At 47.3% G+C, this 23,284-nt stretch overlaps 1 long non-coding RNA gene and 1 other non-coding gene across 2 annotated transcripts; both read left to right on the forward strand.

Moving 5' to 3' along the window:
* The first annotated feature begins 13,445 nt into the window (after nt 1–13,445).
* LOC125994874 (uncharacterized) lies at nt 13,446–16,149 on the forward strand. Its single transcript, XR_007490691.1, has 3 exons — nt 13,446–13,482; nt 13,582–13,737; nt 16,100–16,149. It is a non-coding gene; the product is annotated as an uncharacterized LOC125994874 (long non-coding RNA).
* LOC125995250 (U6 spliceosomal RNA) lies at nt 14,495–14,601 on the forward strand. The gene has a single exon (XR_007490802.1). It is a non-coding gene; the product is annotated as a U6 spliceosomal RNA (small nuclear RNA).
* Nucleotides 16,150–23,284: the final 7,135 nt, after the last annotated feature.

The following is a 23,284-nucleotide window of genomic DNA, read 5'->3' on the forward strand; positions in this document are numbered from 1 at the left end:
TGTTATATCTCATTAATTTAATTTAATGCGGGAGGGAATCTGAGTGCCTCTCAGAGCCACTTCCTGCCCCTGTTGGTCCTTTCTACCCTCGTTTGGCTCTGTCCTTCCAGTCTCTGTCACTGAGTGAGGTCCCACACCCCTCAGGACTGGACTAGGCAGAGACAGGCAGAGTAGGGTAAGGGATGGATGAGCCTCAGTTCAGAACCATCTTCTAGAAAGCAAAGTGCCCTGTAGACTTGAAGGCTCTCTCTGGCCTTGGTCTTGGCCTCAGGGAAAGCTGACACTCAGTAAAGAAATATTCCAGAAAAGAGAGAAAAAGATAGGCAGATTCTCAAGCTCTTCCTCTCTTGCCTAGCCCTTTATGGGGTCCTGTGGGGATAGAGAGGTAAATGAGCGAGCTAAGTCAAAGTTCTCCTCTGAGAAGATGATGAAGGGAATAGAGAGTATCCCAGATTCCAGAAAGATCTTTTCACTTACTTTTAATTTCTTATTATAGAGTGCTCATCTGGAGATGAAGGCTGGGGTGAGGGAAGTGTCTGAGGAGGCCTGGGGAAGGGTAGGATGCTGTGAAGAAGCTAGGGCAGGTAGGACAGAGCCCACCCTCTTGCCCTCCCCCAGCGGGAGGCAGCAGAGGACCATGGGAGTCGCCCTATTCTGTGTTCTCTTCCAGATCAAGTTATACCATGGAGCCCACAGAGAGGGTGGAAGGTTTTCACAGCCCCTGCCTCTCTTAAGCAACTTTGGGAGCGCCACTACTCCTGTTTTGGCCTCCATGAATCCCTCTCTTCACCTCAAATATGGTTAGCATTTAAAAAACAAGTTTGCATTCCTCACCCCCAACATCCCCACCTCCCCTTGGAGGTGCTAATCCAGCTAGAGTCACTACAGAATTTCCACTCTGTCCGGGGGGGTGGGGGGAGTAATTCTGGGTTATCTGGGCCCTGACCATAATGACTGAATCTTGCTAGTATTGCCACCCCCGCAATTTTCCCTGGGGAGTTTTTGATCAAAAGCCAAGCCTATGTACTTCTGCTCTTTCTTTACCTCACCCTAAGAAATAGTCAGATCACTTTCCTGGGAATGAATGAGGACCTAGTCTGGATCTCAAGTGTGGAGGCAGTCAGTCTTCAGGTTGTGGGTCAGATGGGCACAGGGATGCAAGATGGAGAGGACCTGAGATGTGGCTTTGGATGAGATGGAGTGCTCATGCTTCCAAGCCTGAGAAATAACCCTCCCACCCAGCTTAGCACCTCTGTGGTCCTTAGCCTGGGTGGAAGTGTGTCAGGGTGAGCAGCATAGGTAGGTAAGCATGGAAAACTCCTGAGCACAAGTAGATGTGTCTCCAAAACCAAGACAACAACCCAGACAGGGAACTAGAAGGAACTTGGAGGCATCTGAGTTAGCCCCGGGGCAGAGAAAACTTGATGGGGTGCCATCTGGACAGGGTGAGGAGGGAACAAGGCTGGGATGGCACTGGCTGGAGGATGACCAGATCCAAAAGGAAAATCAGAGTGCGGAGGTCCTTAGAGGAGAAAGAGGATACATAAATTCTTGTGAACCCTCTGTGGCATCTGAGGAGATGGAAGAACTGAGGATCTCCCAGAAGGGAGGCTCCCTGTCAGGAACCAGAACAGGATCAGGAGAGCAGGGTGAGGTGTGGCAGGTGGGTCTGTCTCTCCTGCTCACTCTCTTTGGTCCTTTCCCAGAACCCAGGCATCTAAGATACTATCAGACTGGTACCCTGCAGATCAGCCTAGTGCCCATTATACAGATGGGTAAGAGAGGCTCTGAGGGAGGATGGAGCCTAAGGCCACAGACTGTGCCACCATCTAGAGTTCAACTGGGCATCCACCAGCCTAGATGTCAGAGCACCATTCAGTCTCTTCCTGGAACTTCTGACTGCTTCAGTTTCAGGCTCAGTGTCTCCCTCTCTGGACTTCATCTAGATCCTTTTGGGTCGGCCTCATTATTGAAAGCTTTGGGTAGGAACCTTCCCCTCCCTCTTCTACCCTCTCCTCCCCCTTCCTATTCTGGATGGGGTCTTCATGGAGCTCCCTTCTCTAGGGGAGCTGACACTGACTTTCTATTTAAATGTCTTTCCCATTCTGCCTTTTCTCTCCAGCCCTCCCCCAACTCTCACCACCAATCCATTCTCCATGTAGAGACCCTGAGCTGCTGAGATGAATCTCCAGAACGCCTGGTTCTGGCCTGTGTTTCTCGTAATTGAGTCGTGCTGCCTGGTTGTGATAGGGGAGGGAGCCACAGCCCCCCATGGTCTGGTCCTCCTCCCTCGGGCAGGAGGGTTGAGCCCACCCCACTGCTAGCTGAGCCTCAGAGAGCAGGAGAGGTGGGGTGTTTCCTCTTTCCCAGCCAGCCTTTTCCAGCTCTGTCTCCCCTTCTCCCCCTCCCGGTTTCATCTCTAGCACAAATCACATGGTGACAGCCCCATCCAACCTTTGGGGAAGGGTTTGTAAATGTGTCTTCCTTAGCTCTGATCTCCAAATTGTTCCTTTTATTGCATTTGTCACGGTGAAGATTAAAGTCCCTGGGTGGCCTGCACCACAAATCATGGAAGTCTGCTCAGGGAGCAGCGGCAGGTTGGGAACAGATAAGGGGTCTGGGCCATGTATGAGGGCATGCTTGGGCATGCAGACTCCCAAGTGCCAAGTACATCTCTACGCAGGATCAGAAGTTGTACCCCCTGGTGTGGGTATTTTGGGCTGTAAGCCCCTTGAAGAGCCTCATTTGTGACTTCTTTCTTCCTCCAAGCTGTCTTCCAGCCTCCCTCTGTTCATCCCACATGAGACATCACTCTCAATGGGGACCAGGTGGGACGGACAGCTGTGCCCCCTGCACAGTCATGTCCAGCTCTCTGACCGTGTCAGTCTCCAGGAGCCATCTCAATAGGGCAGTATAGTTTGGGCGTGACACCCTCAAGAGACCCCCACCCAGGCCCCAGAAAAAGATTGACCCTGGCCCTGGCCCAGACAGACCCTGACTTTCTTTCTCAATCTAGCACACAACTGAGTGCAGAGTTGGCATGACCTGGGGCAGAGGAGCCATAGCTGGGGAACAGAGAGGACGAAAATCCTCTGTATACACACAGTCCCTTCCCTGTCGCCTTCCGAGGTGAGCTTCCTGCCTGTCCCTCATGCACATTCATAACATTCAAATTTATGCTGTAATCTTCACCGCTCCATATGTATGAGCCTTTGATGGGTGTTTGGGTTTATGGGATGCACCCAGCCCTCCGCTCCCTCGCCTGCCCACCGCCTCCAACCACTGCAAAGACGCTCCTACATAATTGACATCGGCAGATTCTTTCATTATACAAGATTTAGCATCTGCTCGGGGATCGCTCGCTCCTCACTCACTATAGATGACTTTTCCCTGCGTTTCCTATTATCAATTCAAATTAGCCCCATTTCCCCACCCGACCAGTGCAGCGTTTACACTTGACAGTGAGGCACCAGCGAGGCTGTAATGGGCTCCTCAATTATTTAGGCCCAGTTAGACCCGGACCCAGAGCCTAGAGGCCTCAACAAGGAGTGTGTGAGGTGGGCTCATCCCAACAGAGAGGACCCAGAAGCCATGACTGGGTCACTGAGAGACCTTCTTTCAGCTTTGCATTCCACCTCCCTATTCTGGGAAGCCCCTTCATGTTCCTCCCATGTGAGGCTGTAAGCAGCAGTTCTGGTTCTGTTACCTCATCCCCTCTGTAATGAGCTATTCATGTAAACAGAAGAAACAGTCTCCAGCCTGCCTCTCTCTCTCTCTCTCTCTCTCTCTCTCTCTCTCTCTCTCTCTCTCTCTCTCTCTCTCTCTCCTCGCTCTCTCTCTTTCTACTCTCTCTCTCTCCTCTCTCTCTCTTTCTCTCTCACTTTTGGGCAGTGTTAGGGATCAAATCTAAGGCTTCTCACAAGACAAGTAAGGCATTCTCTGCTACTGAGCCACATCTCCCTTCGGTTTTTGTTCTTGTTGTTTGTTTACTTGCTTGCTTTTGTGGCCCACACAAAAGTAATCCCTGGTGCTCAGGGGTTACTTCTGGCTCTGCACTCAGGAATCACTCCTGAAGGTGCTTGGGGAACCACATGAGATGCTGGGGATCGAACCTGGGTATCTATCTGTAAAGATGTGAGTTTGTGTCTAAGGCTTTTGAGATTGTGGCTGAGACAGATTTCAGTGAAGGGCATTGAATTTAAGCCCTGGAGCCCGAGGAAGGGAAGCAAATACAAACAGACATAAAAGACACTGGGGAGCTCAAAGGAAATGAGTGCTGTGGGGACTTCTGGAGATGACAGGGCCACAGCCAAGCCAGCCCACTTTCCTCTCAGACCATGTTGGCTGCTGCATAGAGTAATTAGGTCAGATCTGCCCACCCGCTGGTCTGGCCAGCTCAGGCTCAGCTTCCTGCAATAATTTGGGGCTCTCCCGGAATCAAGGCCTCTCCTGAGTCCATTGAGCTGCCGAGACCAGCCTCCAAGTCAGCACAGCAGCCCATGCCTTGAGTCTACTCATGCCTGTGCCCTCTCAGACACCACCCCCCCCCCGCCTGTGCCCCTCAACCTGCACCTGCCCCTCCCATAGCCCCAGCCCAGATCAGTTTCCAAGGCGGTCATGGGAGTACTGGCAGGCAGGGGTCTGAGGGGGCTCTGGGATTAGAGGCATCTTTCCCATGCTTGGCTTCTCCAGAATCAAAGAATTCCTCCATCTGATTGGATTTACACTAAGTCACAGGCGTGTGGGACCTTCTTTCCCTCAGCAACAGCTGGATACAGCCCTAAATATGATTAATTAACGTTGTAAAAAGCCCTGGACACAATTAAGATTTATGTATGTATGTATGTATGTGTGTGTGTTGGGGGGGCATAATGAGGGGAGGCGAATGGATTATCACCACAGCAGGACCCTCCAGGGGAGTGGAGTGACATTTCCACTGAGACTTTCCTTGACATCCATGCAAGGCAGGGGTCACTGGATCTTGCCTCCAGCTTTTGAACAGATTTGCCCTTTTCTGCACCCTGGGCAAGTTTCTCTTCCTTAAGAAGGGGACTCTCTGGGGGCAGATATGACATCTTTCTTCCATCTGCAACAAGCATAATGTTTTCTCTCGAACAGTAGGATCAGGGATCTGTGTACTAACTCCTGCCCTAGCTGTACAGACATAACACAAAAGGACACAAACTGGGTGCCCCAGAGGAATCTAAATAACTAACTCACCACCCCAGCTTCTTGCCCTCAAAGATGTCTTTCGCTCTTCTTCAAATACTCAGAGGTTTTAGAAATGGTACTGTCTCCTTGGACACTGCCCCGTGTTTCTGAAATAACAAAATCTTTTTTGGGGGGGGCACACCTGGCAGCACTCAGGGGTTACTACTGCTGGCTCTGCACTCAGAAATCGCTCCTGGAAGGCTCGGGGGACCATATGGAATGACAAGGATTGAACCTGGATTTGTCCCAGGTTGGCTGCGTGCAAAGAAAATGCCTTACCCACTTTGCTATCACTCTGGCTTCAACAAAATCTTATTCGATGGGTTACTTTTCTGGTCTCTCCAGCCCCCCTAAGGTGGGGACATCTCAGCACTGAAAGGAAAATAATCATCATGAAATTGAAGAAGGTCAGAGCAGGGAGAATTCGAATTTGCAAAGCACCCAGAGATCAGTTCTCCAGAATCTTTGGAAGAGTATATGGATTTTAGTTCAAGTCTTTTATTGTAACAGATGAAGTTACCTCTGTTTACGGATTTTAGTTCAAGTCTTTTATTGTAACAGATGAAACTACCTCTGTTTACTGAAATGACTGTGCTCAGGAAGAAGTTGCCTGGATTTGGGGACTGAAAGCTAAAGGAAGGAGCATGGGAAACCCCAGATTTGTGTCCCTTGCTGGATCCTTGGAGTGTCAGTGACCTGAGTACCGTGAAGACAAAGGGAGGCTGGCAGGAGGTAAACAGAAAATAGGATGGGACTGGAAGATGCCTGAGTGTGTCCTCTTCTATTTTTGGGGTCTATTATCACCCCATCCACTGCCCTGAGGGTTCTTTTAAGTCAAAATGGTTCTACATGTTGTATTCCTGCACTGTGTCATACCCTTTATGGGGAAGAGGGGCTGATCTGATGGTATTCAGGAGTGACTCCTAAGTCATTCTTGGGTCATTAGTGCTCCTGGGTCACCCAGTGGTACACAGGGGACCAGGTGGTGACAAGAATGGAACCCGGCCTCCTGAACGCAAAGATATCACACTAGCCTTCTGAGTCTTCTCCCCAACCCTCTATATCATTCTTTTTGGACCTTGAGTCTAGACAGATGTGTGTCACCAGAAAGGCGATAAAAAAATGAGGAGTACAGATCAAAATCCAGCCTTTCTGGGCTTTTGGTTTTCTGAGCACAGTGTTTAAAAATAAATGTATAGGGTGGGAGAGATAGCACAGTGGTAGGGCATTTGCCTTGAGCGCAACCGATTCCAGGATGGTGGTTCTAATCCTGGCATCCCATATGGTACCCCAAGCCTGCCAGGAGTGACTTCTGAATGCAGAGCCAGGAGTAACCCTTGAGCACTGCTGGGTTTGACCCCAACACAAAATATAAAACAAAACAAAAATAAAAAAGTAAATGTATAATCTGGGCCGGGCGGTGGCGCTAAAGGTAAGGTGCCTGCCTTGCCTGCGCTAGCCTTGGACGGACCGCGGTTCGATCCCCCGGTGTCCCATATGGTCTCCCAAGCCAGGAGCAACTTCTGAGCACATAGCCAGGAATAACCCCTGAGCGTTACCGGGTGTGGCCCAAAAACCAAAAAAAAAAAAAAAAAAGTAAATGTATAATCAAATGCCTTTAGGAGCATGCTTTCGAGGTACAACATAGCCTCCACCATTTCATACTGTTTTAACTGGTTGTGTTCCCCACTTTTTTGTTTGTTTATTTAGGGGTCATATCCAATGATGCTCAGGGCTTACTCCTGGATCTGCACTCAGGGATCACTCCTGGGAAGTATCAGAGGACCAGGGATTGAATCCACAACAGCTTCATAAAAGGTAAGTGCCCTACCCATGATATTACTGCTCCAGGCCTTGAATCTCCTTCATACAAAAAGAGGAACTGTTCCTATCTATTTGCCCATGAAAGGATGCCTGAATAATTGCATCATTCAGAGACAAAGATTGTCATCCAAGTACCAGGTTCTCAGGGTCTATGCAAACCTCTTTTTTTTTTTTTCACTTTTATTGTGAACATTCTATAATTATTATAAAGAACACTTACTGTTGGGAGGGAGGGAGGGAGGGAGGGAGGGAGGGAGGGAGGGAGGGCAAAACTCTTTTAACTGTTCTTTTCTTTTAAGATTTAGGAACATGGGGCTGGAGCAATAACACAGCGGTAGGGCATTTGCTTTTCATGCAGCCCACCCAGGATGGACCTGGGTTCAATCCCTGGCATCTCATATGGTCCCCCAAGCCTGCCAGGAGCGATTTCTGAGTGCAGAGCCAGGAGTAACCCCTGAGCACCGCTGAGTATGGCCTCGAAAAATAAGTAAGTTAATTAATTAAAATAAATAAATAAAAATAAGTTAAAAAAATGTTAGAAACATCTGTACTGAAATGATCCCACCCTTCCACAGAAGATTCAAGATCTTCAGACTAGAACCTAGGTCACCTCTGTGGAGCTCAGAACTCTTCTTTCTGCTTCTTTCCTTCACCAGGCCCTGAGCCCCGGGTATGGATGAGAAAGAGGAAGAAACAACAGACACCAGGGACCAAGACACTTCTAAAGTGTCCCAAGTTTGGACTCAAAGCTGGCCGAGGTATTTATCTGGTACTTTGAGAATTAGTGGTTGTGCAGTTTTGGGGTTCAGACAGGTCCTTCCTTAGGAGTTGGCCAAGTCCCCTCCAAGTTTCTACTTATCACTACCTGGTTCATTCTTCATCTTTCTGCAAGGAAGGAGACTTGTGGACCAAAAACAGGTAGATTTTGTTCTCAAGCTTAAAAGAGGAAGCTAGGGAATACTAAAAAGAGTAGAGCACATGCTTTGCATATGCTCATGTTTCATCCCCAGTACCACATAGTCCTCGATATACCAGGAATGACTCCTGAGTATTATCAGGTGTGGCTCCAAACTAAATAATAAAATAAAAAGAGAGAGGCTTTAGTTTGTTAGACATTGTTCTGCTTTTTTCCGGTCCTGGAGATAGTACATAGGTTAAGGTGCTTACCTTGCACATGACAGATTCAGGTTTGATTTGTGACACCCCATATTGTGAGCATTGCTGGGAGTGATCCTTGGTCAGAGCCTGGAGTAAGCCTAAGCATTGCCAATGTGGCCCGAAAAACAAGAAAAAAGTAAAACAATTTTGTCCTTAGAGCAGTGATTTGCAACTGCTATGAATATGGTCCAAGAACAACTCAGAGTGCTGATTTGTAGATTTAAAACGTTGAGACCACTGTGTGAGTGAGAACTTAAAGGGGTTGGTAATTTATAGTCATTTTTTTAGAGCATACACACGGACCTTCAAGCTGTCTCCCCAACCCTGATTTTTTTTCCCCAGAGTGACCTGAATATTTTACACACTGTATGTCTCATTAGTGGCTATAACCATCCTGCGAGGTTGGTATATGCAGCTGGCATGCCATGCATGGCTCAGGTAAAGAGACTAAAGCTCTCCAGTATTAAAAGTTCCCAAACCACACAACTGTTAAGTGGTAAATCTTGCTCTTTTGATTCAGGAGCACTGCCTTCCTTGGTCAATTAGTACAAAGCCTGAGGTCAGTGGGCAAGGAGTGGGCAGGGAATGATGCTAGAGTAAGCATAGAAAAACACAGGTTGCTGGAGTTATAACACAGCAGTACGGCATTTGCCTCGTATATAGCCAATCTGGGATGGACCCGGGTTCGGTTCCAGGCATGCAATATGCCTCCCTCCCCCAGCCTGCCAGGAGCAATTTCTGAGTGCAGAGCCAAAAATAGCCTGTGAGGGCAGCTGGGTGTGATGGATGGAAGGAAGGAAGGAAGGAAGGAAGGAAGGAAGGAAGGAAGGAAGGAAGGAAGGAAGGAAGGAAGGAAGGAAGGAAGGAAGGAAGGAAGGAAGGAAGGAGGGAAGGAGGGAAGGAGGGAAGGAGGGAAGGAAGGAAGGAGGGAAGGAGGGAAGGAGGGAAGGAGGGAAGGAAGGAAGGAAGGAAGGAAGGAAGGAAGGAAGGAAGGAAGGAAGGAAGGAAGGAAGGAAGGAAGGAAGGAAGGAAGGAAGGAAGGAGGGAAGGAGGGAAGGAGGGAAGGAGGGAAGGAAGGAAGGAAGGAAGGAAGGAAGGAAGGAAGGAAGGAAGGAAGGAAGGAAGGAAGGAAGGAAGGAAGGAAGGAAGGAAGGAAGGAAGGAAGGAAGGAAGGAGGGAAGGAGGGAAGGAGGGAAGGAAGGAAGGAGGAAGAAAGGAAGGAAGGAAGGAAGGAAGGAAGGAAGGAAGGAAGGAAGGAAGGAAGGAAGGAAGGAGGGAAGGAAGAAAGAAAGAAAGAAAGAAAGAAAGAAAGAAAGAAAGAAAGAAAGAAAGAAAGAAAGAAAGAAAGAAAGAAAGAAAGAAAGAAAGAAAGAAAGAAAGAAAGAAAGAAAGAAAAAGAAAGAAAGAAAGAAAGAGAAAGAAAGAAAGAAAGAAAGAAAGAAAGAAAGAAAGAAAGAAAGAAAGAAAGAAAGAAAGAAAGAAAGAAAGAAAGAAAGAAAGAAAGAAAGAAAGAAAGAAGAAAAACACAGATTGCACAGTTAAATCTGATTCACTGATTCATATGAACAACAAATAGTGTTATATAAAAATAATAGTATTAGTAGGCTCCAAGTGTTGCACAGGATATATTTATGCTAAGATTTATCTGATGTTGAGCTGAACTTCAACTTCAGCTGGGTATCTTTTATTTTTTCTGGCAGTTATAGATAGGATAGATCCAGCCTGGTCCAGCTTTGCTCTGTTCCCCAAGAAAACCCTGAGGCCACAAACACAGTCCAGATCCACTTTGAGGAATTGCATCTTGAAGCCAGTATAACAATCATACTTCTCTATATTGTTGCAGAGCAATTCAGACTCATCTTAGCACAGGAGTTGGGGTAATAGTGGGGGATAGACCCAGGGCCTCAGACATGAGAGATATATGTTTGCCATCAAATCATACCCCTGACCGCATGATTATTTACTGTCCCCTTTTGTATGTATGTAGTATGTAGTACATATGTACTACTACCTGGCTAGACAATGGGAACTTGGGGATCACTGTCTTTATGATTCACCATTGACCAAACTTCTTCCATGGTGTTTGGCTCTTTGGGCTACACTGACAACCTTTTTTCTCTTCCTGATTGTTACTGACAGTCTCCAAGGATGGGACAAGACTTGGAGTATGGACTGATCTGCCCTAGTGGCTAGCTCTAAACTGGAGGTTAAAGATTCTCCACTTACAAACAGCAATTCCAGGCCCCCTTTTATTCCAGCACTAAGGTATTGATTAGAAGACAAGAATAGGGTGCTAGCACAGCAGGAATGCCTGAAAAATAAATCAAATATTAAAAGAAAAAAATGGGAGCCAGAAATATAGGACAAGGTGTAAGAAACTTTCCTTACATGCACTTATTTATGGTCCCATCCCTGACATTATGTATGGTCTCCTGAGTCCCTCCAAGAGTGGTCCTTGGGCACAGAGTCAGGAGTAAACACTGAATATTGCCTGGTGAGCCTATATCTCCACCTCCCCACCCAAAAGAGAAAGATCTATAAAGCTTCAAAGGGGTGGAAAGAATATCACAGTCGGTAGCAAGTTTATCTTGTATGCGACCAACCAGGGTTCAATCCCTGGCATCCCATATGTTCCCTGAGTACCAGGACTGACTCCTGAGCGAAGAAGTAGGAGTAACCCTTGAATGACACTGGGTGTGGCCCCAAACCAAACAAACAAAAAATTAATAGAATTAATGCATTTCAATTAAAAATAAATAAATACAAATGGGGCCAGGGAGATAGCATAGCAGTAAGGCATTTGCCTTGTACGCGGCCGACCCAGGATGGACCAGGGCTCAATTCCCAGCATCCATATGGTCCCCCAAGCCTGCCAGGAGCGATTCTGAGTGAAGAGAAAAAATAATCCCTGAGAGCTGCCAGGTGTGGCCCCAAAACGAAAATAAATAAATAAATACTTATATAAAAAATAAATTAATACTTAAATACTTATATAAATTAATTAATTAAAAACTTCAAAGAAATCATCAATGGGGAAAAGGAAAATTATTGACATTTTCCAGTTCGAAGTGAATTTTAGAGCTGTAGAAATAGTACATGTATTTCATGTGGTCACCACGTTCTATTCCTGGTCCCCATATGGGGTTCCTGAGTCTCACCAGTAGTGATTCGTGAGTCAGTACCAGGAGTGAGCCATGAACACTGATCAAAAATGTGGTGAAAGGGGCCGGGCGGTGGCGCTAGAGGTAAGGTGCCTGCCTTGCCTGCGCTAGCCTTGGATGGACCTCGGTTCGATCCCCCGGCGTCCCATATGGTTCCCCCAAGCCAGGATCGACTTCTGAGCGAATAGCCAGGAGTAACCCCTGAGCATCACTGGGTGTGGCCCAAAAACCAAAAAAAAAAAATGTGGTTAAAAATTAAACTGAATTTTACATCTGAGAGATAAATGCATGGGCTGAAGTACATGGTTGGCCTGCAGGATGTCTTGAGTTTGATCCCCAGCACTGCATAGACCCCACAACAAGCATTGTGTGGTATGGCCTCCATCCCAGCATCAAAACTATCAGATTCACAGTGTAGGATGAAGTCTCAGCTGGCAGTGGCCTTTTGACCCCTGATACTACTGAGGAGGCCTTCACAACCTCCATCCCCAAATTGAATTGTAGGGCCCAAAGCGTGTCACAGCACACACTATGCATGCTGGAGTCCTGGGTTCTATTCTTGGCACTTCTTGGCCACCAGCATTCTTTCAGGAGTGTCTTGCCCCCAGCACTGAGCTTGGAAGTAAGTAATTCAATTCTTCCTGCTTCTGCAGCTGGTTGTATCTCCAGACAAGCCTCCAATTTACACACACACACACACACACACACACACACACACACACACACCAAAACAAAAATCCAAAGATTGTTGTTATGGGGTTTTTTGTTTGTTTGTTTTTGTTTGGGGCCTACAACCGGTGATGCTCAGGGGCTCCTCCTGGCTATGTGCTCAGAAATCGCTCCTGGCGTGGGGGACCATATGGGACGCCAGGGGATGGAACCACGGTCTGTCCTAGGCTAGCACGGCAAGGCAAATGCCTTACCGTTTATGCCACTGCTCTGGCCCCTTTTTTTGTTTGTTTGTTTTGTTTTGTTTTGGGGCCACACCCGGCAGAGTTCAGGGATTACTCCTGGCTCTGTGGTCAAAATCGCTCCTGGCAAACTTGGAGAACCATATGAGACACCAGAGATAGAACCCAGGTCCGTCTAGTGTGAGCCATATACAACGCAAATGCCCTACCGCTGTGCCATCTCTCCGGCCCCCAAAAATCAAAACTTAAAAAAAAAAAATTCCAGGGACCGGAGAGATAGCATGGAGATAGGACGTTTGCCTTGCATGCAGAAGGACGGTGGTTCGAATCCCGGCATCTCATATGGTCCCCCCAAGCCTACCAGGAGCGATTTCTGAGCGTAGAGCCAGGAGTAACTCCTGAGGGCAGCCGGGTGTGACCCAAAACCTCAAAAAATCCTGAATTTACAGAGAGCCTGGGGTGGTGGGCTACATAAACCAGTGTAGCCCAACCCAGCATATATTTCAGTGGACTGGGCTGAGATGGAATCAGCTTCTGCAGCTGCGAGTTTCCAGACTCGCTGCCGGCTCCTGTCACTGGGGCCCGGCCTGGGTCTGGGCCTCAGCCGTCGAGCTCCCTCTTCTCGGTCTCCAGCACCTGCTCCAGCGCGCTGCGCTCCGGCGTCAGCTCGAGTTCAGGCTCCGCTCCCTGCCCGCTCGGCCTGCTCCGTTAGCTCGGGGCGTCTCCCTACTGAAGAATTATGTTGCATAAAGCAGCCGCCACCATCTTGAACTGGCAGTGAACTTTGCTTTCTACATATAAATACAGATAGCAATCACACCCCAATCAGCGCCGAGGCTTCAGGGCATCATCTCAGCAACTCTAACTTTCCCATTACGATAATGTGATTTTCACTCAGTCTATAATATCACCAGCCATGAATAAAGCAACTGGCTTTATTCTGTCTCTCTTCCCTGCCCCCCATCCGCCGCCCGCCTCCCCCGGTCTGGGTCTCCTTTCTTGGCCGCCCTCAATCCCAGCTCTCAGGCTCTCTCCACCACCCCTCCTGGGGGGCTCTGCCTCTCTATCTCTGCCTCTCAGAGGCTCTCCTGCCTGCCACCACCTCTCCCTCGCCCTCTCCACATTCACATTCCCTAAATACAATGACAGGCATTCGCCAGCCTGGGGCTCGGGAAGATCTGTTTGCCAGCTCTGCCATCATCTGCCTTTGCCTGAAGGTGAGAAACTGGTGTGTGGAGTGAGGGAGGGTGGTTAGTGGGGCTTGGGGGTGTGGGCTAGGAATTGACTTCTTTCCTCTCTTCTCCCTCTCTCCTTAGGTACCAAGATGACTCTGCAAGGTGCCACCAGCAATGACAAAGTCAGAGGCTCAGAAACCCGCAGGGAGAGCTGAACATTTGGGTTGAGCCTCCAAGCCTTGTCTTTCTGGATATTGAGGGTCTACATGCCAACCAGATTCAGAGGGTCAAACAATTGTGAGTAGATGCCGATGGTGAGAGGGTCTCTCTGGGGGGTTCTAGGGGTAAAGGAGGAACTGGCCTTCCTGGCTCCCCCCTGAGGCCGTTGGCCCTGAATCCAGCAGAGCTCTCCAGATGGACACACTTTTGTTAAAACTTGGGCATAACCTGGTCACTCTCAGGACCCAGGAAAAAGCCTTTCCAGCTTTCAGGAACATTATCCAGATGGTGGTGGTGCTGGGGTGGGGTGGGGGATGGACAATATCTCCACTCATTCATTTATCCACCCCTCTGATGTTGTATCTCAGTCCATTCATCTACCAGCTCTGGAAGAGTGCTCTTAGCTTTTCTCAACCTCAGTGTCCTCATCTGTAAAATGGAACAGTACATAATATTCTCACTCAGTGAATAAGATAATGAATTAAATGATGAAATGTGCTTAACCCAGTGTTTGGCAGATTTCTTTTTTTTTTTTTTTTTTTTTTTTTTTTTGGTTTTTGGGTCACACCCGGGAGAGCTCAGGGGTTACTCCTGGCTCTATGCTCAGAAATTGCTTCTGGCAGGCATGGGGGACCATATCAGATGCTTGGATTTGAACCACCGACCTTCTGCATGAAAGGCAAAAGCCTTACCTACATGCTATCTCTCTGACCCCTGGCAGATTTCTAATGTCTGATACATTTTCATTCTTATTATCATGTTGGCAAGTGTTGAATAATCACTTGCTTTGTGTGTTAGGCAGTAGTACACCACCAAGGTTAAGAACTACCTTTGGGTGCTCGCTTCGGCAGCACATATACTAAAATTGGAACGATACAGAGAAGATTAGCATGGCCCCTGCGCAAGGATGACACGCAAATTCGTGAAGCGTTCCATATTTAAAAAAAAAAAAAAAAAAGAACTACCTTTGGAATTCAGATGGTCTGGGCCTGGAATCCTGGCATAACAGTTCACTATCTATGTGACCTTGGAAAAGTCAGTGTTTCCTTAGAGACTGATTTTTTTTCCATCTAGAACAGAAATAATAATAATCCTTATCAACAAAGAATGTTTGAGAGGATTACTCAGGCTAGTCTGGTGCTTGGTACAGTGCTGGCACAGGGCAAGGGTTATAAAAGTATTGTCAAGTACAAGTAGGACATGAGTGAGGCCACCACAACAGACCTGAGGCCCAGAGAATGCCTTCTCTCTGGGGACTGGCTCTGCTCCTAACCTTTTCCATTGCTTTGCCCAAGAGATGATTGACTTTTCACCTCTAAGGTATACCCTGAGGGTTTGGTTTTTCTGGCTAAGTCTAGGGATAGAAAACAGCGAATAAGCTATTTGCTTTAACCAGGGCCTATCCTGGTTTGATTCCTTGTACTGTACCATATATGGTTCTTCAAGCATCACCAGGGGTTACTCCTGAGCACAGATCCATGAAATGACTGAGTATGGCTCTTTCTACTATACTGGATATGGCTATCATTATTAGGTATGGCCACTTAAATAAAAATAAGAGACATATTTCACTGCTATAAAAATTACACCCTTGAAGGGCCAGAGAGATGGCATGGAGGTAGGGCGTTTGCCTTTCATGCAGAAAAACAGTGGTTCGAATCCTGGCATCCCATATGGTCCCCCGAGCCTGCTAGGAGCATTTTCTGAGCATAGAGCCAGGAGTAACCCCTGAGCACTGCTGGGTATGAGCAAAAAAAAAAAAAAATTACACCCTTGAGTACTGGAGTAGGTAAGTCTCGATTCCTGGGTTCTATTCCTAGTATCCTATATGGTCCCCTAAACACTGACAATTGTAATTTCTGAGTGCAGAGCCAAGAGTAAACGCTGAGTACTTCTGGGTGCAGGAGAGAGAGAGAGAGAGAGAGAGAGAGAGAGAGAGAGAGAGAGAGAGAGAGAGAGAGAGAGAGAGAGAGAGAGAGAGAGAGAGAGAGAATCACACCCTTGGGCTAGAGCAATAGTATATCAGGTAGGGCACTTGGCTTGCACAGTGCCAACCTAGGTTTGATCCCTGATACCCGATATCACCCCCTAAGCCCACCAGGAGTGATCCCTGAGTGAAGAGCCAGTAATAAACCCTGAGCATTGGTAGGTACAACACAAAAAGCAAAAAGCAAAAGAAAAGAAAAGAAAAGAAGAAGGATTGCACCCTTTCCCCTGCCCACCTGGGATTCCTACTGATGCCTCTCCCTGGGCAAGGATGGGAGAGAAATAGGGTCTTGAGTATGCTCTCCTAGATAAGGGCAAAGATGTCCAGAAGACACCCTCAATTGTGCTCCCTGAGGCAGGGGGTGACAAATGACAACCAGATGCCTGTGTTGCATTTCCTGCATTCCCAAGTGCTTATGGGTCTGTTCACTTGCTTTTTGTTGTTCCTCTTTAGCCCTGAAGTCTCCTCTGCCAGCGTGATCTCAAATGAGGAGGAAAGACCACACTCATCACCTGGATGGGGCCAGAAAGGTGTACAGGTGTGAAGGTGTCAGACTTCACAGCTCTGGGACCCAGAGAGGGGGCACATGGCATCTCACCCTGGCCACAGGGTAGTCCACTCTCATACCTAACCTCTCAGCTTGACTCCAGGAGGAAGAAAACTTACCTCAAAAATCTACCCCCTTCAGTCAAAGTGTTCTTCTTCAAGTTCTTCAGCCAAGGGAACAGAGCAACTTGAAAAAAATCACTCCAAGTAGAAAGCCTGTGAAGGAAGGTGTTCTTTACATGACTGAAATCCAACTATAATCATATTTGTAATCAAGGTATTTAAATAAAGATATTGATTTTAAAAAAATACAAAATTTGGGGCCCCAGAGAGATAGCACAGCGGCGTTTGCCTTGCAAGCAGCCGATCCAGGACCAAAGGTGTTTGGTTCGAATCCCGGTGTCCCATATGGTCCCCCGTGCCTGTCAGGAGCTATTTCTGAGCAGACAGCCAGGAGTAACCCCTGAGCAATGCCGGGTGTGGCCCAAAAACCAAAAAAAAAAAAAAAAAATACAAAATTTGGAAAGAGGGGGCATTGGTGGTGGGAATGTTGCACTGGTGAAAGTGGTCTGTTTATGACTGAAACCCAACTACTATCATGCTTGTAATCATAGTACTTAAATAAAGATTTTAAAAAAGACCTCCAGGAGCCAGAGATAATAGATAATTAGATAAATACTATAGGAGGTGAGGCACTTGTCTTGTACACAGTAGACCTGGGTTCAATCCATATGGTCCTGGCACACTGTCGATTCCTGAATGCAGAGCACCACCAGTGTGACCCAAACACCCCCCCCCAAATCAAATGAACAAAACCGTCCTTGAGAGCAAAGCCAGGAGGGAGCCCTGAGTACAGGGTAACCCCAGAGTAGTCACTGGGTGTGGCCCAAAAACCAACAACAGAAAAGAGGGAGATCATTGTTGGCTGCAGTCAGGTGGGCTTCCCATTGACTTGTCCATGGAGTTCCAGGGAGGCTCTGCACTCAGGGATCACTCCTGATGGTACTTGGAGGACCATATGTGGTGCTGTCCGTGTGCAAACCAAGTGCCCTGCTCACTATACTAACTCTCTGACTTCCAGCTTGCTTTTGCTTTAACCAAAGCATTAAGTGTCAAACAACCTGGTCCCTTTGGAGAACTTCCCTGCAGTAGAGAGAGGAGGGAGGAGGGGTGAGTTTAGAAGAAGTGAGAGGTAATAAAGGGTTAGCTGTGCAAAGTTGTGTTTTCATCCTACATGTTGGGTGTGTATGTGGATTGATTTACATTTCACAGAATAGCTCTGCAGATATAGGCTAGAAGAGGAAGAGGGCAGCCCAAAGAGTTAGAGACTGTGAAGTGTGCAACTCAAGTGTGCAACTTGAGACAGAGGAGAGCTGAGGCCTGGCTATGAGCACATGGACCAGATGTGGGCATGCAAAGTGAGGAGGGCAGTGTGAAATGATGGGTTCTGTGTTCCACAATCCCCAGAGAGGGAGAGGGATCCCCATGCCCCAAGTTTGGTAAGACAAGAGATGCAGGCCCAGCAGCAATTCTGATGCAGTAACTAATCCATACACAGTTGGGAAGGAATAACAGGCTAGAAACTCACACTGCAAGTTGTTAACCCACAAGCCAGTCTCTCCACCACATGGAACCACAAGCCAAGATGGCAGCTCCTCCTCCTCCAGGTCTCCAAAGCAGCCTTGATTGGGGAAAACCAAAACTCACCCCCCAAGGGGAGGGGGAGAAGCCAGATGAGGAACATCTTTTTTGTTTGTTTGTTTGGTTTGGTTTTGGGTCACATCCAGCAGCGCTCAGGGGTTACTCCTGGCTTTATGCTCAGAAATTGCTCCTGGCAGGCTGAGGGGGGGAATGGGGACCATATAGGATGCCAGGATTTGAACCACTGTCCTTCTGCATGATAGGCAAACACCTTACCTCTATGCTATCTCTCCAGCTCCAAGGAAACATCTTTTTTAACATGTAAACCAAAGGAACCAATCGAGAGACATCTAATTAGAAGGCAATATGAGGATCAATCCAAAGGCCTCTACCAACATGCAGGAGTTCCAGATGGCCATATGGTCCTGGTCCTGTGTGAGTGGTGGATTTGATGGAGATGAGGAAGAGATGAGGTAGAAAAAGATGCTGAAGAATGAAAAGCAGTGAGTGTTGATTAAGATATGTCCTCAGGGGTCTAGAGGGCATTTCCACAAAGGCATCCCAGAGATAAAGAGGATGGTAGGAACAACTCTGTTTCCATACACTTGTTTGTTTTGCTAGCTAGCCTCACCCAGAACTGCTCAGGACATACTCCTGTCTCTATACTTAGGGACCACTCTGGGCAGGGATTGGGGATCTAAAGGTGGTGGTAGAGATCACACCTGAGTTAGTCATGTTCAAGGCAAGTGCCCTAACCTCTGTACTATTTCCACAGCCCTCCATACACTTGAAAGGAAAGGAGGGAGTGGGGATTCTGTGTGTAGGACCCAGGGAGGCCAGGGTGCCTGGGTTGGAGAGTTAAATGTAGATGGTAATTAGGCCACGGAAAGGAGACCAGTACTTGGGAAAGGCAAGTGCAGAGAGCCGAGTTTGGATGGAGAGAGAAGCCTGAAGGAGGAGTAAGTCACATCTTCTGGGGAACTTGAACACCTCTGACATCATGGCTGTTTTCCTGCCACTCTCCAGCTGCATCAAAATCTCTGAGATTGAGCTGTAAAAGTTCCTCTGGGTATTACAGTGGGGTTCTGGGGCTGAGAACCAACAAGAAAGGTGTGGGGGGAAGAGGAGAGAGAGAAAGAGAGAGAGAGAGAGAGAAGAGAGGAGAGAGAGGAGAGAGATGAGAGAGAGAGAAGAGAGAAGAGAGAGAAGAGAGAGGGGAGAGAGAGAGAGAGAGAGAGAGAGAGAGAGAGAGAGAGAGAGAGAGAGAGAGAGAGAACGCAGAGGATCAGGATGGGCCAAAGAGACCAAGAAGGAATGTTCAGGAAAATAGGAAGAGCAGCAGAAACAACGTTATGGAGGAGGGAGGGAAAGTTTCAAGATAGGACAGTTTCAAAGCAAAAATAATAGAATAGGGACTGGAGAGAGTATTGCAAGCAAGGCATTTATCTTGCACAAGGCCAACCTGGGTTCAATTCTAGGCATCCTATATCAACTCCCAAGTTCACCAGAAATGATCCCTCTGTACAGAGCCAGGAGTAACCACTGAACACCACCAGATGTAGAAAAAAAGGCAGAATAACAAGTGAAAATCCTCTTTTAAGTTATTTAGCACTGTCAGTTGCTTCCCATGGACCCACAGGACCCAAATGCCATGGCTATCTCTACCTGTGGATGAATATTTGCCCAAAGTCACACAGTGAATAAACAGGAGCCTATATTCAAGCCCCAAACAAACCTATGGGTCCTTGTATTGTATTTTCTTCAGTGTTGGCCAGGATTTTCTTTTCACAGACAGAGGGTCACCCAGGAGTTACATCACCAATGTTGGCTGGAACCATGAAGTAGCTGGGATTGAGCTCAGGGCCTTGAACAGTGCTCCAGCCATCTGAGTTCTCTTTATAGACTTGGGAATTTTTTATTCATCAATATTAATATAAAAATAATGTCCCTGGGCCCGGAGAGATAGCACAGCGGCGTTTGCCTTGCAAGCAGCCAATCCAGGACCAAAGGTGGTTGGTTCAAATCCCGGTGTCCCATATAGTCCCCCGTGCCTGCCAGGAGCTATTTCTTTTTTTTTTTTTTTTTTTTTTGGTTTTTGGGTCACACCCAGCGGTGCTCAGGGGTTACTCCTGGCTGTCTGCTCAGAAATAGCTCCTGGCAGGCACGGGGGACCATATGGGACACCGGGATTCGAACCAACCACCTTTGGTCCTGGATTGGCTGCTTGCAAGGCAAACGCCACTGTGCCTTCTCTCCGGGCCCAGGAGCTATTTCTGAGCAGACAACCAGGAGTAACCCCTGAGCACTGCCGGGTGTGACCCAAAAACAAAACAACAAAAAAAATAATGTCCAATATTTAGGCCAAACTTTTTATTGTTTGTTTTTTTTAATATTACAAAGCAAATCATTTGTCTTTTGTTTTGGGGCCACACCTGGGATGCTCAGGGGTGACACCTGACTATGCTCTCAGAAATGCTTCTGGCTTGGGGGATCATATGGGACTCCAGAAATCAAACCCAGGTCTGTCCTGGGTCAGCTGCATGCAAGGCAAAGGCCCTACCACTGTGCTATCACTCAGGCCCCAGTTTATTTCCTATCTTTTTTTTGGGGGGGCCACACTCGGCATTGCTCAGGGGTTATCCTGGTTATCTGCTCAGAAATAGCTCCTGGCAGGCACGGGGGACCATATGGGATGCTGGGACTCGAACCAACCACCTTAGGTCCTGGGTCGGCTGCTTGCAAGGCAAACGCCACTGTGCTATCTCTCTGGCCCCTATTTCCTATTTTTTAAAAAGGGGCTCCCGCCTTTTTCATAGAATTTTGGGAAATGGATTACTTTGTTTTACCACATATTTCTGCATTTTTCTATAAAACCAAGAAGAAAGAATAAAAGAAAGACTGGGAACTAGGAGCTAAGTGATCTCAGAAGAATTTGTGGAGAAAAATTAAGGACAAAACTAAATATCCAAGCCAAATGACAATAAAATCAAGAGACCTAAATTTTAACAAACTAAACTTAAATGGGATTGTTATACTGGCAGCCCAGGGAGAAAAGGGTGGTGGTATAGGATGATGCACTCCGGGTTCATTGGTGGAAGAAAGTCCACACTGGTGGTAGGAATGGCTGACTCACTGCTTATCTGAAATTCAACAATGGAAGACTTTGTAGATCACAACGGTTTCAATAAAATAAAAATTTAAAAAATGATGTTGAATAAAGTACATTAGAGGCACTGTTTTTGCTATACATTATTTGCTTATTTCTGGGGTCAGAGAGAGATAGAGTTTGAGTTTGATTCCTGGTACCATCAGGAGCAAATCCCAAGCATAGAACTAGGAGTATCCCCCAAGCACCACTGGGTATTACTGCCCCAGAATGCCTTCCCCTCCAAATAAATAAGTAAATAAATGATTTACAATTTATTATACAGTTAAAAATTATTTTTGGTTTTTGGGTCACACCCAGTGATGCTCAAGGGTTGCTCCTGACTCAGCACTCAAGAGTCACTGCTGACAGTGCTCAGGGGACTCAGATACTGCTGTAGTATCTTCTGGCCCTTTTATACACTTTTTTTTTTTTTTTTTTTTTTTGCTCTGTTTGCTTTTGGGTTACTACACTTGACAGTGCTCAGGGTTACTCCTAGCATTGCATTCAGAAATTAATCCTGGTAGTACTCAGGGAACCATATGCTGGAGATCAAATATGGTTGTATTTTTGCAGCTAAATGCCCTACCTGCAATATATTGCTTTGACTTCCCTCTTATACACTGTTCGGGGCTTATTTCTGAGACATGACAGGGAGCTCAATACTCTTTCTTCACATGTGGTAGGTGTGAGTTCAGTCTCTTGCATTGTATGGTTCTCTGGGTATCACTAGAAGTTACTTCTGAGCACTGCCAGGCATGGCCCAAAAAACAAGTGCAGAGAGTAGGGTACCTGCCTTGCATGCAGTGGACCAGGATACAATCCCTGACATTCCATATGGTTTCCTGTGTACCTCCAGGAGTAACTTCTGAGTGAAGAGCCAGGAGTAACCCTATAAGGATGCTAAGCAAGTTACTTACTGACTCACTAGGTCACACTCTCGCAAAGGATCCAAGTAAATGATGGTCAGTGTAAAATCCCAGCACATTGACTTCTCTCCACTCTGTCTCGTTCCCTCTTGCCTCTGCCCAGTTCACTACTGCAACTGCACCTTCCTCCACCTTTCCTTAGCAGACTGGGTTAGAGCAATCTGCCCCTCACTGGGTGGCCATACTGTGGGGCACCCAGCCTGCTGTCTTCATTTGCCAGGCTCAGGGAGCAATCTTTTTTTGTTTTTTGTTTTTTGGGCCACACCCGGCGGCGCTCAGGGGTTACTCCTGGCTGTCTGCTCAGAAATAGCTCCTGGCAGGCACGAGGGACCATATGGGACACCGGGATTCAAACCAACCACCTTAGGTCCTGGATTGGCTGCTTGCAAGGCAAACGCCGCTGTGCTATCTCTCCGGGCCCAGGGAGCAATCTTTATGTATTAGTGGACATGGGGATTTGAGGGTGAAACAGGAGTGATCTGATTCTCCCCAAAGTAGTCTTCCAGGAGGTGGATGTGTACAGTTTAAGAAGAAAAGCAGCTGGGATCCACATCCTCATTGAGAGGATCTGAGACACCCCCAAGCTCAGCTCCAACCTGACCACCGAGGTGCTCAGCTGGCCTGTGTGTTCTGATGAAGGGGATTGGGTGATGGGGGACTCGAACAACTTACCAGAGAGTCACCTTTAGAATCTTTGCTCAGACTCTCCAGAACTGGTACCTGGGGTCAGGTGGATTTCTTTTATTTATCTTTTTTGTTTGATATTAGGACCACATCTGGTAGTGCTCAGGGCACACGTCTGGCTCTGTATTCAGGTATTGGGGTACCAGAGATTAAGCCCAGGATAACTGAGTGCAAAGTAAGCACCTTAACTGGCTCTATTGTATCTTTAGCCACAATGGGTGGGGCTTTTGTTTTGCTTTATTGGGGCTTTTTGGGGTCACACCTGGCTCTACACTCAGAAATTGCTCCTGGCAGGCAGGCTCAGGGGACCGTATGGGATGCCGGGATTCAAACCACTGACCTTCTGCATGCAAGGCAAATACCCTACCTCCATGCTATCTCTCCAGGCCCTGGGTGGGTTTTTTAAATCTGTAGATAAGGTGCCAGAGACATAGCTCAATGAGTTCAACTGGTTAAGTATTTGCTTTGCATGTTAGAGGCCCAGGTTTGTTTTCTGGACCATATGGCTCCCTAAGCACAGCCAGGAGTAATCACCAAGCACTGAGCAGGGAGTACCCTGAGCATTACTGGGTTGCAGCCAAAAAGCATCAAAATAAAATAATAATTATAGTAATAAACTCCCCAAGTAATTTTAATGTCTAACCAGAGAACCAGAATTTAGAGAAAAGAGCTCTGGGTAAGTTAAAGGACCCT

Source organism: Suncus etruscus, chromosome 17, assembly GCF_024139225.1.
Source record: "Suncus etruscus isolate mSunEtr1 chromosome 17, mSunEtr1.pri.cur, whole genome shotgun sequence".
Classification (NCBI taxonomy): domain Eukaryota; kingdom Metazoa; phylum Chordata; class Mammalia; order Eulipotyphla; family Soricidae; genus Suncus; species Suncus etruscus.